Below are 20,268 nucleotides of genomic sequence, written 5' to 3'. Positions count from 1 at the left end.
TTATTGTGATTCAATCATGTATATATGTGTTCTAAGGTTGTCAAAAAAATTTCATAGTGATTCAATCTGGCATATATGTGTTCTATGGTTGTCAAAAAAAATTTATAGTGATTCAATCATACATTTATATGTTCTAATGTTGTCAAAAAAAATTATAGTGATTCAATCATGCATATATATGTTCTAAGACTGTAAAAAAAAATTCACAGTGACTCAATCATGCAAGGTTGTCAAAAAAATTTAATTGTGATTCAATCATGCAAGGCTGTCAAAAAATTTTCATAGTGATTCAATCTTGCGTATATTTGTTCTTAGGCCGTCAAAAAAATTTCATAGTGCTTCAATCTTGCACATATGTGTTGTAAGTATGTCAAAAAAAATTCACAGTGACTCAATCATGCAAACATGTGTTCTAAAACATTCAAAAAAGTTTCAATCTTTCAAATATGTTTTTTAAGGCTCACAAAAGAATTTCATAGTGTTTTAATCTTGCATATATTTGTTCTAAGGCTGTCAAAAAAATTTAATAGTGATTCAATCATGCAAATATGTGTCCTAAGGTTGTCAAAAAAAATTCATAGTGGTTCAATCTTGCATATATGTGTTATAAGGCTGTCAAAAAATATTCAATCATGCATTTATGTGTTCTAAGGCTATCAAAAAAAATCTCATAGTGATTTAATCATGCATGTCTGTGTTCTAAGGTTGTCAAAAAAATTTCACTGTGATTCAATCATCCATATATGTGTTCTAAAGTTGTCAAAAAAATTTATGGTGATTCAATCATGCATATATGTGTTCTAAGGCTATCAAAAAAAATTCATCGTGATTCAATCATGCATATTTGCATTCTAATGCTGTAAAAAAAATCATAGTGATTGAATCATGCATATATATGTTCTAATGTGGACAAAAAAAATTTATAGTGATTCAATCATGCATGTATGTATTCTAAGGTTGTCAAAAAAAAATTTATAGTCATTTAATCATGCATATATGTGTTCTAAGGATGTCAAAAAAAAAATTTATTATGATTCAATCATACATATATGAGTTCTAATGCTGTCAAAAAAAAATTTCATAATGATTCAATCATGCATATATGAGTTCTAATGCTGTCAAAAAAAATTTAGTGATTCAATCATGAATGTATGTGTTCTAAGTTTTCTAAAAAATTTCATAGTCATTTAATTAGGCATATATATGTTCCAAGGATGTCAAAAAAAATTCATTATGATTCAATCATGCATATATGTGTTCCAAAGTTGTCGAAAACATTTCATATTGATTCAAACATGCATATATGTGTTCAAAGGCTGTCAGAAAAAATTTAAAGCGATTCAATCTTGCATATATATATATATATATATATATATATATATATATATATATATATATATATATATATATATATATTCTAAGGTTTTCAAAAAAAAATTATAGTGAATCAGTCAAACATATATGTGTTCTAATGCAGTCAAAAACATTTTGCAGTGATTCAATCATGTATATATATGTTCTAAGGCTGTTAAAAAAATTTCATAGTGATTCTATCATGTACATATGTATTCTATGTTGTCAAAAAAACTTTAATTCTGATTCAATCATGCATATATATGTTCTAATGTTATCAAAAAAAATTTATTGTGATTCAATCATGCATATATGTGTTCTGAGGTTAAAAAAATTTCATAGTGATTCAATCTAGCAGATATGTATTCTATGGTTGTCAAAAAAAAAAATATAGTGATTCAATCATACATTTATATGTTCTAATGTTGTCTAAAAAAACTTGTAGTGATTCAATCATGCATATACGTGTGCTAAGACGGTCAAAAAAAATTGTAATGATTCAATCATACAAGGTTGTCAAAAAATTTTCATAGTGAATCAATCGTGCAAGGCTGTCAACAAAATTTCATAGTGATTCAATCTTGGACATATGTGTTCTAAGGCAGTCAAAAAAATTTCATAGTGATTCAATGTCGCGTATATGTGTTCTAAGGCTGTCAAAAAAATTTGACAGTGATTTAATCATGCATATATGTGTTCTATGGCTGTCAAAAAAATTTAATAGTGATTGAGTCACTCAAATATGTTTCTAAGTTTCTCAAAAAAAAATCATAGTGATTCAATCTTCCATATATGTGTTATAAGGCTGTCAAAAAAAATTCATAGTGACTCAATCATGCATGTCTGTGTTCTAAGGTTGTCAAACAAATTTCACTGTGATTCAATCACACATATATGTGTTCTAAAGTTGTCAAAAAAATTATGGTGATTCAATCATGCATATATGCATTCTAAGGATGTCAAAAATTTTTACATTGATTCAATCATGCATATTTGTGTTCTAATGGTGTAAAAAAAATTGATAGTGATTAAATCACGCATATATGCAATCTTAGGCTGTCAAAAAAATTTCATAGTGAGTCAATCATGCATACATGTGTTCTGAGGTAGTCAAAAAAATATCATAGTTATCAAATCATGCATATATATATTCTAAGGCTATAAAACAAAAATTATAGTGATTTAATCTTGCGTACAAGTGTTCTAAGGGTGTCAAAAAAAATTGATTATGATTCAATCATACATGTATGTGTTCTATGCCTGTCAAAAAAATTTCATTCTTATTCAATCAAGCATATATGTGTTCTATGTTTGTCAAAAGAATTTTATAGTGATTCAATCATGCATATATGGGTTCTAACGCTGTAAAAAAAAAATCATAGTGATTCAATCATGCAAATATGTGTTCCAAGGCTGTTAGAAAAATTTCAATCTACTATATATGTATTCTAAGGCTCTCAAAAAAAAATCATAGTCATTCAATCTTGCATATATGTGTTCAAAGGCAGTAAAAAAAATCAGAGTGATTCAATCAAGCATATTTGTGTTCTAAGGCTGTCAAAAAAATTAGATAGTGATTCAATCAAGCATATATATGTCCTATGGTTGGCAAAAAAAATTCATAGCGATTAAATCATGAATATATGTGTTCTAAAGCTGTCAAAAAAATTAAATAATTCATATATGTATCTATGGCTGTCAAAAAAAATTCATAGTGATTCAATCATTTATATATATGTTCTAAGGCTATAAAAAAAAATTTACTATGATTCAATCATGCATATATGTGTTCTAAGGTTGTCAAAAAGATTTCATAGTGATTCATTTACGCATTTATGTGTTCTAAGGCTGTCAAAAAAATTTCATAGTGATTCAATCATGAATATATGTGTTCTAAGGCTGTAAAAAAAAAATCGCAGTGATTCAATCATGCATATATGTGTTTTATGGGTGTCAAACAAATTTCATAGTTATTCAATCATGCATATATGGGTTTTAAGGATGTCCAAAATTTTTTATTATGACTCGATCATGCATATATGTGTTTTAAGGATGTCCAAAAAAATCCATTGTGATTCAATCATGCATATATGTGTTTTAAGGATATCAAAAAAAATTTATTGTGATTCAATCATGGATATATGTGTTCAAAGGCAGTCAAAAAAAAATCATAGTGATTCAATCAAACATATATGTGTTCTCAGACTATCAAAAAAATTTCATTGTGATTCAATCATGCATATATGCGTTAAGGCTTTCAAAAAAAATTATAGTGATTCAATCATGCATTTATGTGTTCTAAGGCTGTCAAAGAAATTTTATAATGATTCAATCATGAGTATATGTCTTCTATGGCTGTCAAAAAAATTTTAGAGTGATTCTATCATGCATATATTTGTTTTAAGGCTATCAAAAAAAATCATAGTGATTAAATCATGCATATATGTGTTTTAAGGATGTCCAAAAAATTTCATTGTGATTCAATCAAGCATATATGTTCTAATAAGGTTAAAAAAAAATTCTAGTGAATCAATGATGCATGTACGGGTGTAATGCTGTAAAAAAAAAATCATTATGGTTCAATCAAGCATATATGTGTTCTAAGGCTGTCAAAAAAAAAATTATAGTGACTCCATCTTGTATATATATATTCTAAAGTTGTCAAAAAAAAATTGTAGGAATTCAATCATGTATATATATATATGTTCTAAGTCTATCAAAAAAATTTCATAGTGATTTAAGTATGCATATATGTGTTCTAAGGTTGTAAAAAAAAATTCATTATGATTCTATCATGCATATATGTGTTCTAAGGCTGTCAAAAAAAATTCATTCTGATTCAATCATGCATATATGTGTTCTAACATTGTCAAAAGAATTTCATAGTGCTTCAATCATGCATATATATGTTTTAAGGCTGGCAAAAAGAATTTATAGTGATTCAATCATGCATATATGTGTTCTATAGATGTCAAAAAAAAATTATAGTGATTCAATCATGCATATATGTGTTCTAAGGTTGTCAAAAAAAATTTATAGTGATTCAATCATGCATTTATGTGTTCTAATGCTGTCAAAAAAAAATTATACTGATTCAATCATGCATATATGTATTCTAAGGTTGTAAAAAAAAATCATATTCATTCAATCATGCATATATGTATTCTAAGGTTGTCAAAAAAAATTATAGTGATTCAACCATCCATTTATGTGTTCTATTGCTGTCAAAAGAATTTTATATTGATTCAATCATGATATATATATTTCAACACTATTAAAAAAAATTCATAGAGATTCAATCATGTATATATGACATCTAAGGCAGTCAAAAAAATTTTATATAGATTCAATCATGAATATTTGTACTCTAGTGTTGTTAAAAAATGTTTATAGTGATTCAATCATGCATATATATGTTCTAAGGTTTTCAAAAAAAAATCATAGTAATACAATCATGCATATATCTGTTCTAAAGTTGTCAAAAAAAAATTAGAGTGGTTTAATCATGCATATATGTGACTACGGTTGTCAAAAAATTTTAATACTAATTCATTCATGCATATATGTGTTCTAAAGCTTTCTAAAAAATGTCATAGTGATTCAATCATGCATATATGTGTTCTAAGGGTGTAAAAAAAAATCATAGTGATTCAATCTTGCATATATGTGTTCTAAGGCAGTAAAAAAAAATTCATAGTGATTCAATCATATAAATATGTGTTCAAAGGGTGTCAAAAAAAAATTATAGTGATTCAATCATGCATATTTGTGTTTTAAAACTCTCAAAAAAAATTCATAGTATTCAACCATGCATATATGTGTTCTAAGGATGTCAAAAAAATTTCATAGTAAATCAATCATGCATATATGTGTTTTAAGGCTGTCAAAAAAATTTCATAGTAATTAAATCATGCATATATGTGTTCTAAGGCTGTCAAAAAAATTGCATAGAGATTCAATCATGCATATATGTGTTCTAAGGCTGTCAAAAAAATTACATAGAGATTCAATCATGCATATATGTGTTCTAAGGCTGTTAAAAAAAATTCATAGTGATTCAATCATGCATATATATGTTCTAAGTCTGTTAAAAAATTTTTATAGTGATTCAATCATGCATATATGTATTCTAAGGTTGTCAAAAAAATTTCATTGTGATTCAATCATGCATATATGTGTTCTAAGGTTGTAAAAAAAAATTCATAGTGATTCAATCATGCATATATGTGTTCTAAGGCTGTCAAAACAATTTCATAGTGAATCAATCTTGCATATATGTGTTGTAGGGATGTCAAAAAAAAATTATAGTGATTTAATGACACATATATGTGTTCTAAGGTTGTCAAAAAAAATTTAAAGTGATTCAATCATGCATATATGTGTTTTAAGGCTGTCAAAAAAAATTCATAGCGATTCAATCAATCATATATGTATTCTAAGCTTGTCAAAAAAAAAATCATAGTGATTTAGCCTTGCATATATGTGTTCGAAGGTTGTCAAACCAAATTTCATTATGATTCAATCATGTATATATGTTTTCTAAGGCTATCAATTTTTTTTTGTAGTGATTCAATCATACATTTACGTGTTCTAAGGCTATAAAAAAATGTCATAGTGATTCAATCATGCATATATTTGTTCTAATGCTATCAAAAGAAATTTGTAGCGATTCAATCATGCATATATGTGTTCTAAAGATGTCAAAAAAATGTCATAGTGATTTAATCGTACATATATGTGTTCTAAGGCTATCAAAAAAAATTCATAGTGATTTAATCATGCTTATATGTGTTCTAAGGCTGTCAAAAAAATTTCATAGTGAATCAATCTTGCATATATGTGTTCTAAGGTTAGCAAAAAAAATTCATAACAACTCAATCATGCTTACATATGTTCTAAGGCTGTCAAGCAAATTTCATAGTGATTTATTTATGCATATATGTGTTCCAATGCTATAAAAAAAAAATTATAGTGACTGAATCATGCATGTATGTGTTCTAGAACTATTAAAATAATTTCGTAGTGATTCAATCATGAATATATGTGTTCTAAGGTTGTCAAAGAAATTTCATCCTGATTCAATGATGCAGATATGTGTTCTAAGAAAGTCAAAAAAAAAATTATAGTGATTTAATCATGTATATATGTGTTCTAAGGCTGACAAAAAAAATTTTAGTGATTCAATAATGTAAATATGTGTTATAAGTTAGTCAAAAACATTTCATAGTGATTCAATCATGCATATATCTGTTCTAGGGCTGTCAAAAAAAATTCGTAGTGATTAAATCATGTATATATGTGTTCGGAGGCTGTCAAAAAAATTTGATAGTGATTCAATCATGCATATATGTTCTAAGGGTGTAAAAAAAATTCATAGAGATTCAATCATGCATAAAAGTTCTAAGGCCGTAAAAAAACCTTTGTAGTATTTCAATCATGCATATATGTGTTCTTAGGCTGTCAAACAATTTTCATAGTCATTTAATCGTGCATATATGTGTTGTAATGCTGTCAAACAAATTTCATAGAGATTCAGTTGTGCATATATGTGTTCTAAGGCTGTGAATTTTTTTTTATAGAGATTCAATCTTGTGTATATGTGTTCTAAGGCAGTTCAAAAAATTTCATAGTGATTCAATCATGCATATATGTGTTCTAAGGCTGTAAAAAAAATTCATAGTGATTCAATCTTGCATATATGTATTCTGAGGTGTCAAAAAAAATTTAAAGTGATTCAATCATGCATATATGTATCCAAAGCTTGTCAAAAAAAATTCATAGTGATTCACTAATGCAAATATGTGTTCTTTGGATGTCAAAAAAATTTCATAGTGATTCAATCATGCATACTTGTGTTCTAAGGTTGTCAAAAAAAATTCATAGTCATTCAGTCATACATATATTTGTTCTAAGGCTGTTAAAAAAATTTCATAGTGATTCAATCATGCATATATGTGTTCTAAGGCTGTTAAAAAAAATTGATAGTGATTCAATCATGCATATATGTATTCTAAGGATGTCAAAAAAAATTCATAGTTATTCAATCATGCATATATGTGTTCTGAGGTTGTTAAAATTTTTTTATAGTGATTCAATCAAGCATGTGTTCTAAGGTTGTCAAAAAAAAATTATACTCATTCAATAATGCATATACTTGTTCTAATGTTGCTAAAAAAAATTATAGTGATTCAATCAAGCATATATGTGATCTAAGGTTGTCAAAAAATTTTCATATTGATTCAATCATGAATATACGTGTTCTAAGGCTGTCAATAAAATTTCATAGTGATTCAGTCATGCGGATATGTGTTCTAAGGTTGTCAACAAAATTTCATCGTGATTCAATCATGCATATGTGTTCTAACGCTATCAAAAAAAAATTGTAGTGGTTCAATCATGCATATATGTGTTCTAAGGCTATCAAAAAAAAATTGTACAGATTCAATCATGAGTATGAGTTCCAACGCTGTGAAAAAAAAAAATCATACTGATTCAATCATCCATATATGTGTTCTAAGGCTGTCAAAAAAAATTTATAGTGAGTCAATCATGCATACATGTGTTTTAAGGTTGTCAAAAAAATTTCATTGTGATTCAATCATGCGTATAAGTGTTCTAAGGCAACCAAAAAAAATTTACAGGGATCCAATCAGGCATATATATGTTCTAAGCCTATCAAAAAAAATTTATAGCGATTCAATCCTGTATATAGGTGTTCTAAGGATGTTAAAAAAATTTTGTAACGATTCAATCCTGCATATACGTGTTCTAAGGCTATCAAAAAAAAATTCATAGTGATCCAATCATGCATATATGTGTTCTTAGACTCTCAAAATAATTTTGTAGTGATTCAATCATGCATATATGTGTTCTAAGGCTGTAAAAAAAATTTATTGTGATTCAATCATGCATATATATGCTCTAATGTTGTTAAAAAAAATTTATAGTGATTCAATCATGTATATATGTGTCCTAAGGGTGTAATAAAAATTTCATAGCGATTCAATCATGTTATATGTGTTCTAAGGTTGTTAAAAAAAAATTATTGTGATTCAATCATGCATATATCGGTTCTAAGGCTGTCAAAAACAATTTATAGTGATTCATTCATGAATACATTTGTTCTAAGTCTGTCAAAAAAAATCATACGATTCAATCATGCGTATATGTGTACTAGGGGTCTCAAAAAAATTTCATCGTGATTCAATACTGCATATATGTGTTCTAAGGGTGTCAAAAAAATTCATAGTGATTCAATCATGCATATATGTGTTTTAATGCTTTCAAAAAAATTTGTAGAGATTCAATCATGCATATATGTGTTCCAAGGCTGTCAAAAAAAATTCATAGTGATTTATTCACGCAAATATGTGTTCGAAGGCTGTCAAAAAAAATTCATAGTGATTCAATCTTGTGTATATGTGTTCTAAGGCTGTCAAAAAAATTTCATAGTCATTCAATCTTGCATATATGTGTTCTGAGGTGTCAAATTTTTTTTATAATGATTCAATCATGCATATATATGTAAAAAGGTTGTCAAAAAAATTTCATAGTGATTAACTAATGCAAATATGTGTTCTACGGTTGTCAAAAAAATTTCATAGTGATTTACTCATGCATACTTGTGTTCTAATGCTGTCAAAAAAATTTCATAGTCATTGAGTCATACATATATTTGTTCTAAGGCTCTTAAAAAAATTCATAGTGACTCAATCATGCATATATGTGTTCTAAGGCTGTTAAAAAAAATTTATAGTGATTCAATCATGCATATATGTATTCTAAGGATGTCAAAAAAGATTCATAGTTATTCAATTATGCATATATGTGTTCTGAGGTTGCTAAAAAAATTTATACTGATTCAATCAAGCAGATATGAGTTCTAAGGTTGTCAAAAAAAATTTAAACTCATTCAATCATGCATATACTTGTTCTAGTGTTGCTAAAAAAATTTATAGTGATTCAATCAAGCATATATGTGTTCTAAGGTTGCCAAAAAAAATTCATACTGATTCAATCATGAATATATGTGTTCTAAGGCTGTCAATAAAATTTCATAGTGATTCAGTCATGCGAATATGTGTTCTAAGGTTGTAAAAAAAAATTCATCATGATTCAATCATGCATATATGTGTTCTAACCCTATAAAAAAAAACTTGTAGTGATTCAATCATGCGTATACGTGTTCTAAGGTTGTCAAATTTTTTTTATAGAGATTCAATCTTGAATATGAGTTCTAAGGCTGTGAAAAAAAATTCACAGTGATTCAATCATGCATATATGTGTTCTAAGGTTGTCAAAATTTTTTTATAGTGAGTCAATCATGCATACATGTGTTCTATGGCTGACAAAATTTTTTTATAGTGATTCAATCATGCATATACGTGATTTAAGGCTACCGACAAAAACTTACAGTGATCCAATCATGCATATATATGTTCTAAGGCTGTCAAAACAAATATATAGTGATTCAATCCTGTATATATGTGTTCTAAGGCTGTCAAAACAAAAATTGTAATGATTCAATCATGCTTATACGTGTTCTAAGGCTATAAAAAAAAATTCATAGTGATTCAATCAGGCATATATGTATTCTAAGGCTGCCATAAAAAATTTGTAGTGATTCAATCATGCATATATGTGTTCTAAGGCTGTAAAAAAAATTTATAGTGATTCAATCATGCATATATGTGTTTTAATGCTGTCAAAAAAAAATTGTAGAGATTCAATCATGCATATATGTGTTCTAAGGCTGTCAAAAAATTCTCATAGTGATTCATTCACGCAAATATGTGTTTGAAGGATGTCAAAAAAAATTCATAGTGATTCAATCTTGTGTATATGTCTTCTTAGGCTGTCAAAAAAAATTCATAGTGATCCAATCATACATATATGTGTTTAAGTATGTCAAATAAATTTCATAGTCATTCAATCATGCACATATGAGTTCTAAGTTTGTAAAAAAAAATTATAGTAATTCAATCACGTGTATATTTGTTCTAATGCTATCAAAAAAAAATGTAGTGATTTAATCTTGCATATATGTGTTCTAAGGCTGTCAAAAAAATTCATAGAGATTCCACCATGCATATATGTGTTCTGTAAAAAAATATTCATAGTGATTGAATCACACATATATGTTTAGAGACTGTCAAAAAAAATTCTTGTGATTCAATCACGCATATATGTGTTCTAAGGCTGTCAAAAAAAATACATAGTAATTCAATCGTGCATATATGTGTTCTAAGGAAATAAAAAAACTTTCATAGTGATTCAATCATTAATATGTGTATTCTACGGTTGTTAAAAAAAAATTCTAGTGATTCAATCATGCAGATATGTGTTCAAAAGTTGTCAAAAATATTTATAGTGATTCAATCACGCATATATGTGCTTTAATTTTGTTAAAAAATATTATAGTGATTCAGTCATGTATATATGTGTTCTAAGGCTGTAAAAAAAAATTCATAGTGATTCAATCATGTATATATGTGTTCTGGGGCTGTCAAAAAAAATTTATAGTGATTCAATCATGCATATATGCATTTTAAGGGTGTAAAAAAAAATTCGTAGTGATTCAATCATGCATATATGTGTTCTAAGGGTGTCAAAAAAATCTCATAGTGACTTAATCTTGCATACATGTGTTCTAACGCTATCAACATTTTTTTATAGAGATTAAATCATGCATATATGTGTTCTAATGCTGTAAAAAAAATTCATAGTGATTCAATCCTGCGCATATGTGTTTGAAGGCTATCAAAAAAAATTCAAAGTGATTCAATCTTGCGTATATGTGTTCTTAGGCTGTCGAAAAAGTTTCATAGTGATTCAATCATGCAGATATGTGTTCTAAGTTTGTCAAAAAAAATTTATTGATTCAATCATGCATTAATGTGTTCTAATGCTATCAAAAAAATTATGGTGATCCAATCATGCATATTTGTGTTCTAAAGCTGTCAAAAAAATTTCATATAGATTCAATAATGCATATATGAGTTCTAAGGCTGTAAAAAAAATTCATAGTCATTCAATCACAAATCTATGTTCTAAGGCTATCAAAAAAAAATTGTAGTGATTCAATCAGGCATATATGTGTTCTGAGGCTCTCAAAAAAAATCCATAGTGATTCAATCCTGCATATGTGTTCTAAGGGTGCCGAAAAAATTTCATAGTGATCCAATCCGGCATATATGTGTTCTAAGGTTGTGAAAAAAAATTTATAGTGATTCAATCATGCAGATATGTGTTCTAAGAATGTCAATTTTTTTTATAGTGATTCAATCACGCATAAATGTGCTCTAACATTGTTAAAAAAAATTTATGATGATTCAATCATGCATATTTGTGTTCTAAGGCATTCAAAAAAATTTCATTGTGATTCAATCATGAATATATGTGTTCTAAGGGTGCCGAAAAAAAATTCATAGTGATTCAATCATGCATATATGTGTTCTAATGCTGTCAAAACAAATTTGTAGTGATTTAATCATGAATATATGTGTCCAAAGTTTGTCCAAAAATTCTAATTGTGATTCAAGAATGCAAATATGTGTTCTATGGTTGTCAAACAAATTTCATAGTGATTCAATCATGCATATATATGTTCTAAGGCTGTCAAAAAAATTTCATAGCAATTCTATCATGCATATATATATTATATGGTTGTCAAAAAATATCATAGTTATTCAATAATGGATATATGTGTTCTAAGGTTGTCAAAAACATTCGTAGTGATTCAATCAAGCGAATATGTATTCTAAGGCTGTCAAAAATAATTCACAGTGATTCAATCTTGCATATATGTGTTCTTAGGCTGTGAAAATAATTCGTAGTGATTCAATCATGCATATATGTGTTCTAAGGCTATCAAAAAAAATTCATGCATATATCTGTTCTAAGGCTTTTCAAAAAATTCATAGCGATTCAATCAAGAAAATACGTATTCTACGGCTATCAAAAAAATTTCATAGTGATTCAATCATGCATATATGTGTTATAAGGCAGTCAAAAAAAATTCATAGCGATTTAATCATGCATATATGTGTTCAAAGGCTATCAAAAAAATTTCATAGTGAATCAATCATGCATATATATGTTCTAAGGCTGTCAAAAAAAATTCATTGTGATTCAATCTTGCATATATGTGTGCTATGAATGATTGAATCACTATAAAAAAAATTACGGCCTTAGAACACATGTATGCATGATTGAATCACTATGAAATTTTGTGACAGCCTTAGAACACATATATACATGATTAAATCACTACAAATTTTTTTTACTATATTAGAATACATATATGTATGATTCAATCACTATGAATTTTTTTTGAGATATTCAAACTTGCATATATGTGCTCTGAGGCTGTCAAAAAAGAATTTTAGTGATTCAATCAAGCATATATGTGTTCTAAGGCTGTCAAAAAAAAATCATAGTGATTCAATCACGCATATATGTGTTTTAAGGGTGTCAAAAAAAATTCATAGTGATTTAGTCTTGCATATATGTGTTCTAAGGCAGTAAAAAAAAATTAATGGTGATGCAATCTTGCATATATGTGTCTAAGGCTGTCAAAAAAAATTTTGTAATTTAATCATGCAGATATGTATTATAAGGTTGTGAAAAAAAATTCTCAGTGACTCAATCATGCATATATGTGTTCTATGAATGTCAAAAAAAAATCATGGTGACTCAATCATGAATATATGCATTCTAAGGTTCTAAAAAAAAATTCAATCAAGCAAATATGTGTTCTATGACTATCAAAAAAAATTCATAGTGATTCAATCATGCATATATGTGTTCTAAGGCTGTCAAAATCTTTTTATACAGACTCAATCATTCATATATATGTTCTAAGGCTGCAAAAAAAATTTCATAGTGATTCAATCATGGAAACATGTGTTCTAAGGCTGTCAAAAAAAATTCTTCATGATTCAATCATGCATATATGTGTTCTAAGGCTGTCAAAACAATTTCATAGTGATTCAATTATGCATATATGTATTCAAGGCTGTTAAAAACATTTCATAGTGATTCAATCATTAGTATATGCGTTCTAAGGTTGTCAAAAAAAAATCATAGTCATTCAATCTTGCATGTCTGTGTTCTAAGATTGTCAAAAAAAAATCATAGTGATTCAACCATACATATACAATGTTTGTCAAAAAAATTCATTGTGATTCATGCATGCATATATGTGTTCTAAGGTTGTCAAAAAAACTTTATGGTGATTTAATCATGCATGTATGTGTTATAATGCTGTCAAAAAAAAATTGTGATTAAATCATGCATATATGTGTTCTAAGGTTGTCAAAATTTTTTTATAGTGATTGAAACATGCATATATGTGTTCTGAGGCTCTCAAAAAAATTCCATAGTGATTGCATCATAAATATAAGTGTTGTAATGCAGTTAAAATTTTTTATAGCGATTTAATCATGTATATATGTGTTCTAAGGCTGTCAAAAAAAATTCATAGGGATTCAATCTTGCATATATGTGTTCTAAGAATGTTAAAAAAAAATTATTGTGATTTAATCATGTCTATATGTTTTCTAAGTCTATCAAAAAAATGTCATTGTGATTCAATCATGCATGTATGTGTTCTGTGGTGGTCAAAAAAATTTCATAGTGATTCAATCATGCATATATGTGTTCTTAGGCTGTCAAAAAAAATTCATAGTGATACAATCTTGCATTTAAGAGTTTTTAGAATGTCAAAAAAAAATCATAGTGATTCAATCATGCGTATATGTGTTCTAACAGTGTCAAGAAAATTTTGTAGTCATTCAATCATATATATATGTGTTCCAAGGCTATACAAAAAAATTATAGTGATTCAATCATTCATATATATGTTCTAAGGCTGTCAAAAATATTTTATGGTGATTCAATCATGCAAATATGTGTTCTAAGGCTGTCAAAGAAATTTCATAGCGATTCAATCATGCATATATATGTTCTAAGGCTGTCAAAAAAAATTTATAGTGATTCGATCATGCATGTATGTGTTCTAAGGCCGTCAAAAAAAATTTATAGTGATTCAATCATGCATATATGTGTTCTAAGCCTGTCAAAAAACAAAATAGTGATTCAATCATGCATATATGTGCTCTAAGGTTGTCAAAAAAAATTCATTGTGAATCACTATGAATTTTTTTGACACCTTTAGGACACATATATTTATGATTGAATCCTATGAAACTTTTTTGACAAAATTAGAACTCATATATTCAAGATTGAATCACAATGAATTTTTTTTTACAGCCTTAGAACACATATATGCTTGATTGAATCACTATAATTTGTTTTTAACAACAGTAGAGCACATATATGCATGGTTGAATCACTATAATTTTCTTTTGACAACCCTAGAACACTTATTTGCATGATTGAATCACTATAAAATTTTTTTAGGACGTTTGAACACATATACGCAAGATTGAATCTCTATAAAAAAAAAATTGAGAGCCTTAGAACACATATATGCATGATTCTATCACCATGAAATTTGTTTGATAGCATTAGAACACATATATGCAAGATTGAATCACTATGAAAATGTTTTGGCAGCCTTTGAACACATATATGCATGATTGAATTGCTACCAAATTTTTTTTGACAACCTTAGAACACATATATGCATGATTGGATCACTACAAACTTTTTTTTATTGCATTAGAAAACATATACATGTGATTGAATCACTAAAATTTTTTTGAAAAACTTAGAACACATATCTTCATGATTGAACACTCTGAAATTTTTTGGACATCCTTAGAACACATATATCTATGATTGAATCACTATGAAATTTTTTTCACAGCCTAAGAAGACCTATACACAAGATTGAATCACTATGAAATTTTTTTGACAGCCTTAGAACACATATATGCATGATTGAATAACTATGAATTGTTTTTTTATATCCATAGAACATATATGCATGATTTAATAACCATGAATTTTTTTTGACAGCCTTAGAACACATATATACATGCTTGAATCACAATGATTTTTTTGATAGAGCCCTAAGACACATATATGCAATTGAATCACTATAAAATGTTTTTGACTGCCATAGAACACATATCTGCATGATTGAATCACTATAACATTTTTTTTAATAGCATTAGAACATAGATATTCAAGATTGAGTCACTATAAAATAATTTTGACAGTCTTAGAACACATATATGTTTGCTTAAATCACTATAAATTTTTTTTGACAGCATTAGGACACATATATACATGATTGAATCACAATAAAAAAAATTTGACAGCCTGGGCACACATATAAGCATGATTGAATCACTATGAATTTTTTTTGACAGCCTTAGAACACATATATGCATGATTGAATGACAATAAAAAATTTTGACAGCCTTGGTACACATATATGCATGATTGAATTTAATAGGGAATGAGTCTTGCATATACGTGTTGTAAGGCTGATAAAAATTTTTAAGAGTGATTCAATCTTGCACATATGTGTTCTAAGGCTGCCAACAATATTACATAGTGATTCAATCATGCATATATGTGTTCTAAGGATGTCAAAAAAAAATTATTGTAATTCAATCATGCAGATATGTGTTATAAGGTTGTTCAAAAAAAATCATAGTGATTCAATCATGCATATATGTGTTCTTTGGCTCTCAAAAAAAATTAATAGTGAATCAATCATGCATATATGCATTCTAGGTTTGTCAAAAAAGTTTCCTAGTGATTCAAATATGCATATATGTGTTCTAAAGCTCTCAAAACAAATTCAAGGTGATTGAATCATGCATATATATGTTCTAATGCTCTAAAAAAAATTTATAGTGATTGTCATGTATATATGTGTTCTAAGGCTGTCAAAAAAATTCATAGTGATTCAATCATGCATATATATGTTCTAAGGCTGCCAAAAAAAATTCATAGGGATTCAATCTTGCATATATATGTTCTAAGGCTATCATATTTTTTTTTATAGACATTCAATCATTCATATATTTGTTCTAAGGTTCTCAAAAAAATTTATTGTGATTCAATAATGCATACATGTGTACTAAGGATGTCAAAAAAAATTCAAAGTGATTCAATCTTTCATATGTGTGTTCTAAGGATGTCAAAAAATTTCTTAGTAAACCAAACTTGCATATATGAGTTATGAGGCTGTCGACAAAAATTTATAGTGATTCAATCTAGCATTTATATGTTCTAAGGCTGTGAAAAAAATTCATAGTGATTCAATCATTCATATGTGTGTTCTAACGATGTCAATTTTTTTTTACAGTGATTCAATCAAGCATATATGTGTTCTAAGACTGTCAAAAAAATTTCTTAGTAACCCAAACTTGCATATATGTGTTATGAGGCTGTCAACAAAAATTTATAGTGATTTAATCTAGCATATATATGTTCTAAGGCTATCAAAAAAAATTCATAGTGATACAATCATGGATATATGCATACTAAGGCTGTAAAAAAAAATCATAGTGATTCAGCCTTGCATATATGTGTTCTAAGGCTGTCAAAAAAATTTAATAGTGATTCAATCCTGCATAAATGTTTTCTAAGGCTATCAAAAAAAATTTATAGTGATTCAATCATGTACATATGTGTTCTAAGGCAGTCAAAAAAAAATATTATAATTCAATCATTCAGATATGTGTTATAAGGTTGTAAAAAAAAATCCATAGTGATTCAATCTTGCACATATGTGTTCTATGGCTGTCAAAAAAATTTCATTGTGATTCAATCATGTATATATGTGTTCTAAGTTTGTCAAAAAAAATTCATAGTGATTCAATCAAGTATATATGTGTTCTAAGGCTGTAAAAAAAATATCATAGTTATTCAATCATGCATATATGCGTTCTAAGGCTGTCAAAAAAAATTTATAGTATTCAATCATACATATATATGTTCTAAGGCTGTAAAAAAAAATCATAGTGATTGAATCATGCATATATGTGTTCTAATACAATAAAAAAAAAGTATAGTGATTCAATCATCTATATGTGTTATAATAAGGCTGTCAAAAAATTTCATAGTGATTCAATCATGCATATTTGTGTTGTAAGGCTGTGAAAAAAAATTCATAGTGATTCAGTCTGGCATATATGTGTTCTAAGGCTGTCCAAAAAAAATCATAGTGATTCAGTCATGCATATATTTGTTCTAAGACTGTCAAAAAAATTTAATTGTGATTCAATCTTGGATATATGGGTGCTAAGGCTGTCAAAAAAATTTATTGTAATTCAATCTTGCAGATATGTGTTATAAGGTTGTGAATTTTTTTTTATAGTGATTCAATTATGCATATATGTGTTCTATGGCTGTCAAAAAAAATTCATAGTGATTCTATCATGAATATATGCGTTCTGAGGTTGTCAAATAAAATTCATAGTGACTCAATCATGTATATATGTGTTCTATGGCTGTCAAAAAAAAATCATAGTGATTCAATCATGAATATATGCATTATAAGGTTGTCAAAAAAAATTCAATAAAGCATATATGTGTTCTATGACTATAAAAAAAAATTCGTAGTGATTCAATCATGCATATATGTGTTCTAAGGCTGCCAAAAATTTTTTTTAGAGACTCAATCATTCATATATATGTTCTAAGGCTGCCAAAAAAAATTCATATTGATTCAATCATGCAAATATATGTTCTAAGGTTGTCTAAAAAATTTCATCATGATTCAATCATGCATATATGTGTTCTAAGGCTGTCAAAAAAAAATCATAGTGATTCAATCATGCATTTATGTATTCAAGGTTGTCAAAAACATTTCATAGTGATTCAATCATGCATATATGCATTCTAAAGTTGTCAAAAAAAAATTATAGTAATTCAATCATGCATGTATGTGTTCTAAGGCTGTCAAAAAAAAAATCATAGTGATTCAATCATTCATATATGTGTTATAAGAATGTCAAAAAAAAATCATAGTGATTCAGTCATGCACATATGTGTTCTATGTTTGTCAAAAAAAAATCATAGTGATTCAATCATGCACATATGCATTCTAAGGTTGTCAAAAATATTTTATTGTGATTCAATCTTGCATATATGTGGTCTATGGTTGTCAAAAAAACTTTATGGAGATTTAATCACGCATGTATGTGTTATAATGTTGTCAAAAACATTTTGTAGTGATTCAATCATGCATATATATGTTCTAAGTTGTCAAAAAAAATTCAGAGTCATTCAAACATGCATATATGTGATTTGAGACTCTCAGAAAAAAATCATAGTGATTGAATCATGCATATATGTGTTCTAATGCTGTTAAAAAAAATTTATATTTATTTAATCATGTTTATATATGTACTATGGCTGTCAAAAAAAAATCATAGGGATTCAATCTTGCATATATGTGTTCTAAGAATGTTAAAAAAAAATGTAGTTATTTAATCATGTATATATGTGTTCTAAGTCTATCAAAAACATCTCCTCGTGATTCAATCATGCATGTATGTGTTTTGTGGTTGTCAAAAAAATTTCATAGTGATTCAATCATGCATATATGTGTGCCAAGGCTTTTAAAAAGTTTTCATAGTGATACAATCTTGCATATATGAGTTTTATGACTGTCAAAAAAAATTATAGAGATTCAATCATTCATATGTATGTTTAAAGACTGTCAAAACATTTTTATAGTGATTCAATCATGCATATATGTGTTCTAAGGCTGTCAAAGAAATTTCATAGTGATTCATTTATGCATATATGTGTTCTAAGACTGTCAAAAAAAAATTATAGTGATTTGATCATGCATATATGTGTACTAAGCCTGCCCAAAAAAAAAATAGTGATTCAATCATGCATATATGTGTTCTAAGACTATAAAAAAAATTCATGGTGATTTAAACATGCAAATATGTGTTCCAAGGCTGTTAACAAAATATCTTAGTGATACAATCACGCATATATTGGTTCTAAGGTTGTCAAAAGAATTTCTTATTGATTCAATCTTGTATTTATGTGTTCTAAGGCTGTCAAAAAAAATTTGTAGTGATTCAATCATGCATCTATCTGTTCTAAGGCTATCAAAAAATTTCATAGTGATTCAAACTTGCATATATGTGTTCTAAGGCTGTCAAAAAAAATTCATAGTGATTCAATCATGCATATATGTGTTCTAAAGCTGTCATAAAAATTTTATAAATATTCAATCATGCAGATATGTGTTCTAAGGTTGTTAAGAAATTTTTCAATCATGAATATATGTATCATAAGGCTATCAATTTTTTTTTCTAGAGATTCAATCATTCATATATGATGTCCATGGATGTAAAAAAAATAATCATAGTGATTCAATCATGCATATATGTTTTCTAAGGCTCTCAAAAAAATTTCATAGTGATTCAAACATGCATATATGTGTTTTGAGCCTCTCAAAAAAAATTCATAGAGATTGAATCATGCATATATGTATTCTAATGTTGTCAAAAAAAATTTATAGTGATTCAAGCACGTCTGTATGTGTTCTAAGGGTGTCAAAAAAAATTCATAGTGATTCAATCACGCATATATGTGTTGTAAGGTTGTCAAAAAAATTTCATAGGGATTCAATCTTGCATAAGTGTTCTAAGGCTGTCAAATTTTTTTTATAGAAATTCAATCATTCATATATGCGTTCCAGGGATAGTGATTCAATCATGCGTATATGTGTTGTAAAGATGTCAAAAAAATTTCAAAGGGATTCAATCTTGCATATATGTGTTTTAAAGTTGTCAAAATTTTTTTATAGAGATTCAATCATTTATATATGTGTTCTAAGGCCATCAAACAAATTTCATAGTGATTCAATCATTTATATATTTGTTCTAAGGCTGTCAAAAAAATTTCATAGTGATTCAATTATGCATATATGTATTCTAAGGCTGTCAAAAATCTTTTGTAGTGATT

Source organism: Nuphar pumila, chromosome 6, assembly GCF_984573655.1.
Source record: "Nuphar pumila chromosome 6, dmNupPumi1.hap1.1, whole genome shotgun sequence".
Taxonomy (NCBI): domain Eukaryota; kingdom Viridiplantae; phylum Streptophyta; class Magnoliopsida; order Nymphaeales; family Nymphaeaceae; genus Nuphar; species Nuphar pumila.
This window is presented reverse-complemented; position numbering follows the sequence as displayed.